We start from the raw sequence: 16,465 nt of genomic DNA, 5'->3' as shown, positions 1-16,465 counted from the left end.
TAGATTTGCAGTTTTTATTTATTTCCCATTCCTGAAAATAACAATAACAAACACTGAATATATTTTAATAGTTCATTAACAATAATTATTTCACTATTGTAATAGAGAACAAATTACATACAATATGTATATATAATATACACACAAATTACAGCTATCTCTAGCTCCTTAATATCTTTATAGTACCTGAACCTCTACAATAATAATTAAAATTGGAAAGATCAAACGTTTAGTGCTTATTTCAATATTTGATTTCATGCGATCTTTTAAAGTTGCAATTTCATATTTTTAAAATTTATTAAAATAAAGCCTTAAAATAGATGCTATCTATAAACAGTCCTACGTTGTTAAAGAATAATCCTATAATTCACTATTGCCAGTTGAGAAATTGGCAAAAATATCATTTTCATCTTCAAATTCCAACGTTTGAAGATAGCTACTCCATGGTGGAGAATAGAAAACAAGGGAGGTAATTGGGAAGTAATTCTTTTATTATTTCCGGTGTAAATGAGTTTTAAGTGTGAGAATGACACCTATGATCGTATAATAGTGAGTTGACAACCTATTGAGCCAAAGACATAGAAATAATTATGTTTTGACTTTCTTAGAAAATATGAAATTGTAACTTTAACATTTAATTAGGAAACTTTAAGTACAGTAACGACCAAGTCTGTAAGGTCCAGTCTATTGAACATTAAATCAATTTCCTTTCTAACCACATATTTCAGTGTTTATTCCATTTCCTGATTTCAGTTATCATATTTCTAACATTAAATTATATAATTTCAAGTACATTTAACATTCAATATTGTAATTCCAAATACATTCAAATGTACAATTTCAAGCACATTTAAATTCCAATTCTGCCATTTCAAGTCTACATTTAATTCTGTAACTTCAAGTACATTTAACAATTTATTCTATAAAAGGAAGTAAATCTATACATAATTTATAGATAAAACGTTACCAAACTAAAAGGAATTATTCAAATTTTTTATACAAGATGATTGCATAGACAAAAAAATTTGAATATGTATTTAACTAATAATTAAATACTGGTACACAGTATTTCAGCTTCTTTTAAAAATATAAACATTAATTAGTGTACAGCTACTTAAGTATTTATTTCTAATTGCGAAAAAATAATATGGTCATTGGTCTGGATTTATATGGAATTCAATCACTTGTTTGTTATACATATTGTGTGATACTCGCTAGCCTGGAGGTCAGGTGTTCGATCCCTGCATTGGGCGAGAAAGTTCATCCAGGTATGAAAAACCGAGGTCCCATGTACACATTGGCGTGTACGTAAAAAATCCCTTGGCAGTTGGAATTCGATATAAGAGTAGGCCGTAGTGCCCGGGCAAAATTTCCCTCATAGCACACTGTATGGCATATACCCTTCTTCATTAGCCTAGTTTAGGAGCAGAACAGTAAGACGTTAAGCCCCATTTCATTTCATTTCGTCCAATACCTTCTATTATATGTTTAACAAACAAGTGATGTATTCCATATAAATAATTAGAAACCTGGCTTATTAAACTGGTATTAACTGACAGAATATATTTCAGCTGTTTTCAACTGTTTTTGAGATAAAGGGTAACTTTATAAACATAATACAAATACAATATCATTCATCCTAAAGAGTAAATAAAGACATATATCTGTTTAACTGTAACTAACCTTCCCATAATCATTAGTATCAGATGTGTTGAATAGGGTATATTAACTCAACTCAATACCACAACAATAGCCACGTATCCATATTCCTGTTGGGAGACTATTTATTACTGGGTTTTTTTTCAATGAGAATAACACCATTGTCTACAAAATGTACTGTTTACTATTTCAGAATTATGAGATTCATCTTCCATGTTCGATTTCTAAAAATAATCCAGGAGATGTATGTTATCTGGTCAATTACTAGATTGCTCTTAATCAATTCAACACTACATGGATAAACTAAAATATTGAAGAAACTATAAAACATAGTAAAATACTGGAACTATTAGTATATAAATATTATATACACAGGAAAAAAACATAATAAACATAAAGAAGATCTATAATTAAAGCACATTTTAAATCACTAGATATCATATTCACAACACAGGAACAGATTTTTCTCTGGGTTATTTCCGTATTTTCCTGTGTATAAGACGCACCCTTTCATCAAGTCTTTTCAGTTCAATAACATGTGCGTCTTATATGTGTCTTAGACTTAGACAAAAAGATGAAGAAATAACACTTTACACTTTATTATGATTGTCTAATAATAGTAAGTGCAGGAGGACTGCACCACACATAACTCAAATCCGTTGACTGTTTTAAACTACCCGGTTACAGTACACAAAAAGCTATGTTAACACATGGACTGTGACCTCAAATCACAGGCATCTAATCTAAACAGATTCTTGTTATGTTTATAAAATGCATAAACACTGAAATTTAAATTACAGGAATATCATAGGATAGATATTTCTTTTTACTTCATTCAATCCTAATAAACACAAAAAAGAATTCATCACAAATGTATTTATAGTTAAACTATTCCCCAGATTCCCATTTCACAAAGCACACATTCACTTAAATCAAACATTTTACAATATAACTCTTACATACAACTTAATATACATTTCGTGAAACAGGCCCATGTTGTATGTTTTAAGTTGAGGAGGGTGAAAAAGCATTTAGGTCTCTGTTCTTCACATTCACTCTCTTTTTCAACCAGTTACCAAATCCGGACGTCACATAATTCAAATCTGAACCAATTGTATTCTGTTCCGGAATAGTATCTATTGGAACATCCACCTTCTTTTCAGCGACCGGGGGTGTGACGGTTGACATCACTATCGGTGTAACCTCTTTCTGCGCCATTTGATTATCATTCTGTCGAGTTATTATTGTCTGATCCTCCGAAAGTGATGGTGTGTTAACTACACCCATAGTAGCAAGTGCAACAATATTACTGGAGGATAACTTACGCATGAACTGACTTCTGGGTAATTTTGGTGATCCGCTCGGAGAAACAGGCAATGACATTGAGGGTCTGTGAGTGTTCGGTGGAACTAAAAGTGATGATTTGTGAGCCTGATCAAATAATTTGAGAATGGCATCCGATGTTTCTGACCCTATACTGGGCTTTGACAGATCATAATAAGGAACATCTTCCTTTTCTCCAACATTAGCATACTGTTCTCGTAAAATTTTACCAGGAATTCTGTTATGGTCCGTTTCTGGTCGGGATTCTTGACTAGTATTATTCTGGAGTGTACCAGAACCTGAAAATATACATTTATCAATCTATGAGTTGTTGCAATACTGATTTTAATTTCTATTGTTATACTAGTCAATATCGCATTCAGACTGTCACTTGTCTGTTGATTTTGACATAAAATACCATGTTATGTATGCAAACATAGATTTAATCAAATTGTGAACATTGCGATAAACCACTGGTCTCTCGACTATAATGTTCTGGGCTGGAATCCTGAGGTGGACCGAGAAGAACCTTGCGATTTTTCAGCCTGATTTCAAATTGTCATCAGAATCACCAGTAAGTTGTTGCTTAGTTACTCAGGTGAGACAATAAACTTAGGTACAGGTGCATGTGAAAGAAACCTGGACACAGTTGGAATCGAAGAAAAGTAGCTTGAAGTAGGTGGCAACCCCAGTGTCCAAGTAAATTCTCCTACCTAGAAACAAAAATAACATGCATGTTAGTTTCATAATGACTGAAGTACTACAGTCATTAAGGCCTATTAACTTTCATTATACTAGATGCATTGTGTAAGAGCTCAAGCTGTCTATTTCAGTTTCAAGCTTCAAATGTTATATAAATGTTATATAACATCTTTAAATCCTGACTGGACAAATTTTGGCAAAGACATGAATCCTACTATAATTAATTACAAGGTTAAATTCACCAGAATAACATACAATTACTATGAGTCCAGGGTAGAGGATTGTACAGAACCTGGTCTGGAAATCAACCATAAGTAACCATAAATAATAAATTATTAATTAGACATTTATTTCTATGACAAGCCAATAATCAACTCTCTCGACCACCAGATGACCGAGATATTAAATGGATTAGAACACCTGCACCATTTATTAATTTATGGTTAAAATGGATTATCGAGACTACATTTATTATTGAAGCAATAATACTGTACTTAATCTTGTCAAAAATTCAAATATTCAAAACTTTGCTCAGAATAAAGTAATTGACTCAAATTTACAATATATTCATTTCTCATCAACTAGTATAGTAAAACCGACCAGTTCTTTATCTAATTCTTACATAATGCATTTTTAAATTGGAATCAGGCAAGAAAACGTTCTGTAGATAGTTCTTCTTGATCTATTTCACAAACAAGCAAGTACAACATGAAATGAAAGTTATTAATAGTACTTAACTGTTTAAATAAATTATTTTTCCTCTGTCAATTAACACAATCAATCCAGTATTCAGTTTATTTGCTGCAGTAGTCATCACTTTCATAAAGTTAAAAACTAATTTTTCCAAATCTATTCAATAGTTTTAACAACTTCATCCAAAAACTATTGAATAATATCACGGATTCTTTTCACATTAAATGTTAAATTCGGAATAATTAAAACTGATAAATCACTAACTTAAAAAAAAAATTGATAAAATTAAATTAAATCGTAATTCAAGTTGCAAGCAGCATTTCACAACATATTCACAGTGATCTCTTCTCTCTTAAAATCATGGCTTCAATAAAACTCCAACACAGGGGGATTTGGGGTTAATGTTTTGGTTTTCATTAGTTGTCCATGTACAGGCAGTGTGATCAGGTGATGATGCAATATGTTAAAAGAGTTGGGACTGGTTGGTATATCATTCAAAGAACACCTTTAACCAATCAAATGAGAGCATGTTTTCTGGGCATGAAACATTTGGAAAATGTAAATATAGAAAGTCTTGGTTCATAAGTATGTCATACCCTAGTCTTTTGACTGGGTCATGGTTTGTTGTCAAACAGATTACAACTAGGTCATATATCAATCCATCCAGACAAAATTGAAAGGTTAACAAAGGTCACATCTTACAAAATGGCTTGTCCTTGGATTTTCCTTTTCTAATCAATAAATAGTGAAATTTTTCTGATGAAACTGTTTTAGTTTTAGTGTGCACTATCAGGTTTTCAAATTTGGAAATGGATGAATTAAATTTAACAATTAATGAATATTGGGTTGTGATTGGTTGAAAATATTGCATAGTCTCCCATTCGTTTCAGAATTTGACAAGTCATTTGGCAGCATAATATAACAAAACCTGTCAATTGAGGGTGATCAGTGCTGAGACACCCTTTCTGGATATAAGTGTCTTTTCACTGGATTACAAATCCTGCCATTCTAAATCACTATAGCATCCAGTGAAAATACTACTCACTAAGTCAAATAGTCGGCCTTCAGGGGACCATTGATCATTTGTACAGTCATTGTTCTAAGGGTTTTTCATATATTAGTGGAATCACTTATCTATATATATATTTGTGACTGTCGTTTGTCTGTCTGTCTGTCTGTCTGTCTGTTCGGGGTTGGCGGCTACACTAGGTCTGCCCCGAGTCTGAAATTTGGGGTATAGGGTAAGCTCGGACCGGGGAGTAACATAGGCCAGGTGGCGTTAGTCTACCACTTCCGGTTTCGGAGTTATGAGTCCCGAGCGAAGCCGGTCTGTTTGGGGTTGGCGGCTACAATAGGTCTGCCCCGAGTCTGAAATTTGGGGTATAGTGGTAGCTCGGACCGCGGAGTAGCACAGGCCAGGTGGCGTTAGTATACCACTTCCGGTTTCGGGGTTATGACCCCCGAGCAAAGTCTGTCTGTTCGGGGTTGGCGGCTACATCTGCCCCGAGTCTGAAATTTGGGGTATAGGGGTAGCTCGGACCGAGGAGTAACATAGGCCAGGTGGTGTTAGTCTACCACTTCCGGTTTCGGAGTTATGACCCCCGAGCGAAGCCGGTCTGTTCGGGGTTGGCGGCTACACTAGGTCTGACCCGAGTCTGAAATTTGGGGTATAGGGGTAGCTCGGACCGGGGAGTAACAGAGGCCAGGTGGCGTTAGTCTACCACTTCCGGTTTCGGAGTTATGACCCCCGAGCGAAGTCTGTCTGTTCGGGGTTGGCGGCTACACTAGGTCTGCCCCGAGTCTGAAATTTGGGGTATAGGGGTAGCTCGGACCGGGGAGTAACATAGGCCAGGTGGCGTTAGTCTACCACTTCCAGTTTCGGAGTTATGACCCCCGAGCGAAGCCGGTCTGTTCGGGGTTGGCGGCTACACTAGGTCTGCCCTGAGTCTGAAATTTGGGGTATAGGGGTAGCTCGGACCGGGGAGTAACATAGACCAGGTGGCGTTAGTCCACCACTTCCGGTTTTGGAGTTATGACCCCCGAGCGAAGCCGGGTATCCTGCTAGTATCTACATAATATCAACATTTTTCGTTATAATACCAATCAAATCTCATCTTTTTAGGGTGTTGTGATTATTAAAATCTGATCAATTCATTGTAAATACTCCACAACAAGCTATTCATTAATCATTTGTGTTTATTTCAGATAAAGTGGTCGCAGATAACATTTCATCAAATTTCATCTTCTTTGATCGTTTGTCATTATTAAAAATTATATCCATTGATCCATTTGTGTTAATTAACAGGTACCGGTAAATTTGTCTTATTGAATGTTGTTATTCGCATTAAACTTTATAATCCTTAATTAAATTAGATTCCGTTTAGGTACATGTAATTAAGGGGTATCACTGGTTGGTCAGGTCATATTTTACAGTTAACTGAATGGAGATTCAGGTAAGTATATCAGGAAAACTTTATGGCAGCAGATCAACACAGATTATCTCACTGATGTAGCAACATGTGGCAATGTCTTGCTCAGAAGCTTGTATTGCTAATCATCGAGATCTGACTATACTGTGACCGTGGATAACCGACTAGTACCTAATGCAGATAGACCTAAATGACTAACGTATCAAGTATAATCACATATTTATATGGAATTACTTCTAATCACTTGGCTAGATCAAGTGTTGACATAAATAAGCATTGATGTAATAATGTACAATATAAGAAATAAAACAATGGTAAATAAAACAATTAATAGATTAATCATACGATTGGCATGTTCACCAGACAGGCCATATTGTCAGTTACTTTCTACCTATAAGAGTTTTATAAACAATAAGGGATTATAATAAATTAACATGTCATTAGAATTACTTAACATTTCACCCTTGGCTATAGTCACCTTTCAATAGCAAACACACACACACATGTATACAGAATTCAATTTGATGACTTTCATTTTTAAAATTAAAGTATTATCTGAAATATTCTAGATTTAAATAGACATACTATAACCAGCACGTTCATAATACCCAAACTGGTAGTAGCATACTATTAAACGTGTAACTATCTGCCCTGCATTTCAAGGTATCCAAACTACTAACATAAATCGCTTGTGCGTAGGGGCTCTTTAGCAGTGGGAAAAAATCTAAGGCTTGGAGGTTGGGTAGGCGACCTTCTCAGTACAAGTGGCAAATCAAAACCATGTCACTTGATTCACTGACAGTCCTTATGATCCAAAGTGCACACGTTAAACTATTCAGCCATCCACACACCACACCTCCCTCCTCTAACAAAAAGACCTTGTGCAAGACACCCATAACAACTTGATGACGACTGAAAGTGAACAGTAAACTTAACTTTATAATATAACTAATATTACCCACCTGATTTGGTTCTGTCGTGTAGTGTAACACTTGATGCCGATTTCTCCTGGTCTTCTTCAATTAAAGTAAAAAATTTACTCCTCCTAGGCTGGATCTTTGGTGGTTCCGTGTGAACAACGTTTTGTGGAATATCAGAGTAATCTGTTATTTCACCATGGTAACGATCAAAAGTGCCTCGGTAGAGACTAAAAACTGAAGCTTCATTGTCATGATTTGGATCTTGGATAGTATTTGCATTTTTTGAACTCATTTGGAATAGTTTGTAGTTATATCATTGGAGTGTGCTATAATAACAGGCATCTTAAATAGAGAAAAAAAAAGAAAATTTAATTCTGAGTTATAATGTCCATCTCGTACAATAACTGAAGTCCTAAATTTCAAAATGTGAACAGATGGACCAATATGTGAATAACCATGTATGTACGTAGGTATCATTATAGGCAGATTTAAACTCTTGCATAATGTATGTTTAAGTCTATGCCTTCATTTATCAGTATAAATGCAGTCTACCTACATATATGTAGTGGTTCCTCCAATCCTTTCTAATTTGTCTTGATTTGGTTATACTCTCTTTTATCCTGATTGATGTTTGTTAAATTATATTGATGAAAAGTTGACAACATTTTGCTCTTTAAATAGGCCCATCATAGCTGTCTCTGACTTACTAGGAAAAGGTCATCGCTATATAACTATTATGTACATGAGTCAACCTGGGTCAACAGAGTTGAAACATATTACACATAAACTCTATGAACCATGATGCTTAGAAATAATTTATTCCTTATACTTATAGGACATCTATGTACAACAGGATACAACAAATTTATATCCTGTTTTAAGAAAAAGTAGAAGGTGTGAACATACAACGTCATGAATACCCGGTAATAATATTTTAACAGCAAACAATCTTTTTTTGGAAGTTAATTATCGGCCCGTCATGAATAATAATATATTAACAGCAAACAATCTTATTTTGGAAGTTAATTATCGGCCCGTCATGAATAATAATATTTTAACAGCAAACAATCTTATTTTGGAAATTAATTATCGGGCCTGGTATAAAACAGTTCCTAATACTGTGCTATACATGTACACATATTGGGGTTAATCAGGGAAAATATCCCCATAATCTATTAACACTCTACTTATTTCACAAGGTAACCTTAAGTGTCACATAAATACATGTACAATTATATTCTGTCATAATATATAGCTACAACAAAAAATTAAGATAGTCTATACAACTGAACAAAGTCAAATATTAAGGACAAATCCTGGATATAATCTAGTGAATAAAATCTGTTAATTCATGGTTAACTAAACCCTAGTCCTGTACAAGTTACTATCTGAAGTTATGTGATATACTTTTTAGAAGAAAAATACAAACTTTCTACTCTATTTTGTGTTAGCCACAAGCCCACAAGTGCCCAAATTCTATGTTGTGTTAGATCCTAGATAATCATGTCTTTATACTTGCCTAAGTTCATTTGAGATTATTTTTCTAAATCGGTTGACAGACTATCTGAATAATTCAGACGATCAATCGGTGCCGAATGTAATTCCGTCAAATGACACAAATCCTTCACCTGATTCACCAGTTAATTACATCACCTTTCCCATCACATGATTAAACATGGCAGCGACGTCTACAAACAATCACTTAATTTCTCGATATGAGTGGTGATTGACTCGTGAATTCTACAATTGGGCTAATGCTTCGGCGAAGTGGACACACTAGGTCAATATAATTCGGCCGAATATATCAAACATGACAGTGGACACTTCGAAGAATTACATATTGTTTTACATACTCTTAATTTTAAATAACAATAATCTATTGGTAGAGTGACAAACTTTGTGTTTTAAATGAAGGCACTACAGTATATAAACCTGTTTGATTTGAGTAAAAATAAAGTATTTAATTGAATTAATCTGATGAGTTATTTCAGTTAGTGATGGAGCAAGTTGGCTCATTTATTAATTGTAATTTCATTTTTTTTTTGGCTTACTACATGTATGTCAATGTTCAGTGGAACATAAAATCAGTTAAAACTTTATACTTGTTTTAGATGTACAACTTTCAAAGTATAACATCCACTGAAATTGACTATTCACAAATCCAAGACACTTCTGTCAGTTTAACAGTGCCATGCTATTATTAGTAGCAGGGTTCAATTACCTGTGTCTAGGCTATATATTTTAATCCAATGAATTTCACTAGAATGTTGATAGATTACATCACCATTCATGATCAGAGCATGAAACAGCACTATTCCCACTAAACATAGCCAGTCAAGGTAACCATTGTGTTTTCAACTGAGAGTGTAGAATGCCTACAATGTAGGTTAATATTAGTAACCAGTTTGAGCCAGCAGATGTATTTACAAACAATTCTCAATGATGCAATTCCTTATTCTATTAATAACTGGTTGAACTAGTGTACCAAACAGGGCTAACTCTTCAGTCCCAATGTCAACGGTTCTTTTATGGTAATGTCTACATGGATGGAGAATTGTTTTATTTGTACCATTAAAATAATTAGGCATATTTTAACTCCTATGTTTACTACACGTAACTAAAACAAAGTTAAAATAAGCCGTACACATCTCATGAAAAAAAACCTTTGATATAAATATACTTTTTTTAAGAGCTGATAATGAATACATTAAGTATGTGACCAGATAATATCATTATTAAATGTAATTACATGTCTCGTCCTACATGTACACGCATGCTTACAATGAAAAGATAGAGAGAGAAATGGGGTTTAACGTTCACTCGACACAAACTAGGTCATTTCAGGACTAACACAGGGTTCAATTTTATTACAATAATTCGCTTGCGCATAGGGGTCTTTAGCAGTGTGAGGAAACCGGAGGACCCGGAGAAAACACAGACTGTTTTAAGACTTTTTAAAACTCGAGTTGGATTTACTACTGATCAAACATAATGGGCTTGAAATGTTGAATACACATAACTGGCTTAATATTTTTTCATGGTAAACGCTGGAAAAACCCTTGCCTATACACCTTTCACAAATTCCTCAACAAAACCTTTACAAACATGTATAAGTATGACACAATTGCAGTTTTAAAAATCTGAAGAAAAACTTTCAGGATGTCGACATTTAAATCTTACCATTGATCTAATATGACCCCTTTTGTATAGGAAGAAATTATAGGGTAATGTATTGGTCTAATTCACCCTTGACATTGTGAAGATGACCTGCAGGTATAGACCAATTAATCCATTGATAAGTAGTAAGACATAAAATGGGTTGATATCTTTGATGTGGGTCAACAAAAAATTGTAGATTTCACTGGATGTCATGATAACTTGTCTTGGTTAAAAATTTTATGTAAACGTTGAGATTTTAGCAAATTGTATGTTTTGATCTAAATGTCAGTGTTATGACAATGTGATCTACATGTACGAGCAGGTCCTATTGGCTGAGTTCCAATTGTTATTAACATACAGCATTTTAAACACTGATCTATACCGTCCTATGGACTATTGGGAAACTGCCAGAATAGATGTAGATATGTGTCCCATGGGACAGAATGAAGTAGTCTGCCCCCCCCCACTCATTTTTTTCTGAAATGTTTCATGAAATTACCTTTTTTCCCCACACTGAGACTACTAACCCAAAATACATGTTCATTTTTCAGATATAGACCGGGAGCCCAGGGGGTCAACCTAACTGAAAAGTGTACCAATTTTCTCCAATATGGTATCAATGAATGTATACATGTATCTGGTATCATCAGAATGTAAGTCTGCCTGGTTTCTGGTGGTGGGTGTAGTATTCCACGCCCTAAATGCCATGACCCCCAACTAGGCTAGATTAGCTCAAAAGTGTACCAAATGAAAATTGTACAGCTGTGTACAGTACATCTTCAGGTATTACAAAAACACTCTGACAGGCATTTCTAGTGGTGGGGTACCCCTGACAGAGCTATATAATTGCCAGACATTTGTAGTGGTGGAGTATACCTGGCAGTGGTCATTCATGATTCCTCTCGTGGTACTGAACAACTCCAAAGCTGTTAAAGGAGGTACAGATTTGAGCTAATCTAGCCTAGCTTTTGTCTAAATATTAGATAACTCTTGTCAGGGATACTTACTCCATCACTACAAATGTCTGGCAATTACATAGCTCTGTCAGGGGTACCCCACTGCTAGAAATGTCTGTCAGAGTGTTTTTGTAATACCTGAAGATGTACGGTACATTGCTGTGCGATTTTCATGTGGGACACTTTTGAGCTAATCTAGACTAGTTGGGGGGCATGGCATTTTGGGCGGGGAATCCCACACCCACCACCAGAAACCCGGCAGACTTACATTCTGATGATACCAGATATACATACATTGATACCATATAGAAGAAAATTGGTACACTTTTCAGCTAGGTTAACCCCCTGGGCTCCCGCTCTAATAGGTGTCTATTAATATTATTGGTAAACCTGTCCATTATGTTCAATAAATAATGGACAGTTTTATAAATAATAGACTATTGTTTAAGAAAAGCGTACATTCTCCTATATACTGGATAAAAATATCTATGTTTTAACAGATGATAATTTCTTCTCTGAACAAATTAAATTACAGAACATGAAATTACTTTAAAACCTCATAGTTACCGAAATGTCACATGACCGAATGTTGATTTCACGTGTTTGCCTACATAAAGAATTCCACTGAAATCTGTCCGTTATATGTCACTTGTCCGTTTAATAGTACGTTCGGCACTAGATCGATGATACGTTTTTATACTCCCACATTTTCACACCTTCTTTGTGGACACTCTACAGGTCATAACTTGAAATATAGGTATATATCCCAAAGATCTTGGTTCCTTTTGATATTGGCTTGTATGGGACCGTAACTTCAAGGATTATGGCCCCTGACTGTACACACTAGAGGTCACAATTATTAGCCCATTTTGATGAAACTGAACATGTGTGTTTAGAACCCAAAGATCTCGATTCCTTGCGATATTGGTGCATATTGGACCGTAACTTCCTGGACTATGGCCCCTGATTGAATAAAAAAACGTGTTTTGTGCCTGTGGAACCTATACAGGTCACAATTTTTATCTGATTTTAAAAAACATTCAAATATATCACCGTTATACCATAATGACAGTTGAGTTTGAATTTCGTGAATTCGTTTGTGCCTTTGATCCTGTGTCCTGTCACTTATATCAGAGTATATTATATTTAATTTTAAATCAAAATTTGGACGGCTAGTTCTACCCTCCATATTAACCACAGTACTAAGAATATTATCAATATCTAAATCATTCTCGTGAGTAGCCTTTCCATCATAACTTGGACGGCTATTATTCCCCCATATCAAGAACATCACAATTTTTATGGCTATTATCTTCCATATCGAGTACATTACTAATGTAATCAGTATCCAAATGCTTATCACATATATTCTCATTATTAATATTTGTTTTCGACTGTGTTATATATAAACGTATCGTCTCCATGTCGAATATTTTGGACTGTCTGTGTATGCCTGCATTGTATGACTGGAGTGTTTTGTCACATGCATTCATGCAGCCATTATTTTATGGCTTGTTGTTTTAGAAAACTACGGAGGGGCTGACAAGGAAAGCTGTCTAGTCGTTCGGATGGGACGAAAAACCGAGGTCCCGTGTACACATTGGCGTGCACGTAAAAGATCCCTTGGCAGTTGGAATTCGATATAAGAGTAGGCCGTAGTGCCGCTGTCCGGGCAAAATTTCCCTCATAGCACACTGTATGGCGTATGCCCGTCTTCATTAGCCCAGGTTAGGAGCAGAAAAGTAGGATGTTAAACTCCCATTTCATTTCATTTCATTTCATTTAGAAAACTATCCATTATTTGAATCTCTATGGTGCCATGTTTTAAGTTTGATAATAGCCTCAGACTGTCTATTGTGTAAATACAAAGCAAAACTTTGGGGCTAACCCCCCTCAGTTGTTCTTTCTACTTTTACCTTGCACGCTCAGCGACAAAATAAATTATTGTCCCTGCCAAACCCCAATTAAGTACATGCTGGTTGGCAACGCCTCTGCAGTTGACATTATAATTCAAGGGAACTTGTGAAGAACTGTCCATTGTCCATCCTTTGACATACATGTTCCGACTACCGAGTAAGCTCCTATATGTTCAACTCTGAGAAAAGGTGTTTGACCTTATTTCCCATAATGCTTTGCAGCTAAACGTCAAAATCTATTTCTAGCTTCTGAAGGAAGCTCTATTAAGCATACAATCCTAGTTAACACAGGCACAAATCATCTTTTGCGAATCAGCTGAACAAAAGGTGAGAAGTGCACAGCTTACCATGATGGTGCATTCTTAATGCATCGTAAATCAAACTGAACTGTCATGTCCGGGAATATTATTGCTTAATTGATATAACCAATATTTGAATGTATGCTAAAGTTGTGTCGATACACTGGGCTGGGTATGTTTATTTGTCTAACAAATATTAATAAACAAAGGGCATTTAGCAAGGTGAAAGTAAAAAGGGCTTGAATGGCTTCACTTAAAGTCTTTAACTCAAAATCATCCACAATCTTCGACACTGAAAACACAAATTATTTGTCAATTTAAATCAAAACTGATGTTGTGATCTTACCGAGAAAAGGTGGGCTTCTGATATCCAATATTTAAAACAAAATAAACATTTTACCATTGCCAATTGGTCCACGAATCATGTACAAGAATGCGTTTCAGCGCCATTTGTAACAAGGGACTTGAAGAACGAGGCTGGACATATTCCACAAGTCATGACAAATGGTGATTTCATATTCTTATCTGAAGAGCATGCGCAATAAATACTTCTGGTGTAGACTGGAATAACCAGACACTAGAGATTGCCAATCGATTGAGACTTCTTGCGTATTTTGCCGAACATAACTGATTTGAAATTAGATAAAAACAGAAACGATTGAATGTTAATTCATATTAAACATAAATATGTTGCGATTCATTTGTATCCATATCTAGATCCCAAATATTAGCGATTTATACCTCCTTCAAAACATATTAGAATTAGACATCATACTCCTTGCAGTGTTTCGTTTGATTAGACCTAATACCACTCAAGCACTGCCGTAAAGAAAGCAAATTTCTGTTCCAAATTATGACTGGTCAATAGTCCGATTAACAACCAGTGCCTAATTACGTAACAATGTCATTCGGGTTTAAACAGATCTCCACCATAACGTTACGTCATAACTCACGAGATATTTACGCACAATTAACCGGTGCATTGCAGAATATTGCAGAAAAACTAATTGCGTGACAAACGAGGCTATAAACGGTTACATGTAAACAATACTGTTTGGAGACGAACAATGTACTTTCACCGTTTTTAATACCTTAAATCACTGTCCAAGGTTTTAGGGAAGATCCTGGCAAACGAAGGGCTGCCATGTTGCTGTACTTGGGATAGATTTGATTGAATGGGAAGAATAGATACACTCCTTCAAAAGCTCAAGTATCATAAAGTCAATCCTGCAATGGCTAGAGAGGGATTTCTCGGGCCCTTGCTTCAGGAATATGATTAGACATATAGCCCAGTTAAAACTAATCTAAGTTACTTGTTTTTACTCCTCGAATTTATATTAGCCTGTCTTATGGATTTTAAAATTTATCAAAGCAACACACAATTTTCAGAAGTTTTACATTTCTCAGTTTTGAAGGAGCTACTAGTACTATATCGATTTGCAAACTATGGCCCATGCAGGGACTCATCTGATTCGTTGGCCAAATTATTATTGTGACATTGTAACTGTGGTAAAACAACATAACAACAGCTGGAGTCATCAGTCACCGCAGCGCAAACATGATGCGTAATAAAATTATCAACACAAATATCATTGTCTTATTTAAGCCATTTACTTACCAAATATTAAATATCATAATTACAATCTTCTATACAACTACCAGGTGGTAATTGCAGAAAGCAAATGGTCATTTTCACACGAAATCAGGCGATATAAGTGTAACACAGTAAAACAAAAGGTTATTGACCTAGTGATGTAAAGCTCACCTAGTGCCGAAAAAGAAACCAACCCGTTGAACTTCATCAAGAAACTCACAGCAACATTGAACTTCCATTTTGTGTTAGAAAGAATTTTGATTTCAGCCATTAGCCTCGTACCTTGGTGGGCTTATTTATATCAAGATACTACTAAAACCTCCAAATAAAGTTAATAAATAAGTCGCTTTGCTAATTACGTAATATAAAGATGTAACCGAAATGTGAGGTCATATATTTTGAGATTATCTCTATGGAAGTTCTCTGCTCTGGCGCTGCTTTGCTTTTTTTGTTTTTTTACAAAAAATGACTGGATAACCAACCTATGGATTGTCACAAATTCCGTTGGATCAGTATTTAACCAAAACGCATTATTTATTTTTATTATATCTTTTAAAATGTGAACCAATGAAATATATGTGACTTACAAATAAATCAACTCTCAACCATTATACCTGACATATGTTGTCGATAAAAAAAAGGCATGTATATATCCTGTTTCAAATATTATTTTGTTTTTGTATATCTTTCAAGTAAAAAATCCAAAATATTGACTATACCGAGGTGGTGGTTATGTGATAATCACGTGACGTTGTTCTATCTATGGAAACACATTGTTATAAGAATGGCCGTCGCTCTCGGCTACTTTTTTCAAA

General features: G+C 35.1%; 1 long non-coding RNA gene across 1 annotated transcript; it reads right to left on the bottom strand.

The window, feature by feature from the left end:
• Nucleotides 1–15,815, bottom strand: LOC126816335 (uncharacterized). The gene is made up of 3 exons (XR_007678310.1): nt 15,675–15,815; nt 7,769–8,068; nt 1–3,281 (listed from the first exon to the last, which is right to left on the bottom strand). It is a non-coding gene; the product is annotated as an uncharacterized LOC126816335 (long non-coding RNA).
• Nucleotides 15,816–16,465: the final 650 nt, after the last annotated feature.

This window comes from Patella vulgata, chromosome 3 (genome assembly GCF_932274485.2).
Source record: "Patella vulgata chromosome 3, xgPatVulg1.2, whole genome shotgun sequence".
NCBI classification, from domain to species: Eukaryota; Metazoa; Mollusca; class Gastropoda; family Patellidae; genus Patella; species Patella vulgata.
Note: the sequence above shows the minus strand (reverse complement) of the source record. Positions and strands in the feature narration are given on the sequence as shown.